Raw genomic sequence first — 259 nt, 5'->3', positions numbered from 1 at the left:
CTACTACTTCTACTCCTACTTACTCCTACGGCTAGTGGTACTACTCCGACTATGGGGTGACCATTCTTTATGTTAATACTTGAAGTATTTCTATAGGCAGACTCACACAGAGAGAGAGAAGCTCTCCATACTGACACGACAACTCTAGGCTAATGAAGGAGAGTAATCTTGTCTTTCACTTTGACATGTTGGACTGTGTGTAGTCGATATACCACTCCATTAGTCAAATGAAAAGGCCGATAAGCTTCTTCCATACTCC

This window comes from Cystoisospora suis, assembly GCF_002600585.1.
Source record: "Cystoisospora suis strain Wien I chromosome Unknown contig_5357, whole genome shotgun sequence".
NCBI lineage: Eukaryota > Apicomplexa > Conoidasida > Eucoccidiorida > Sarcocystidae > Cystoisospora > Cystoisospora suis.
The sequence above is the reverse complement of the archived record's forward strand: the minus strand, read 5'-3'. Positions refer to the sequence as shown.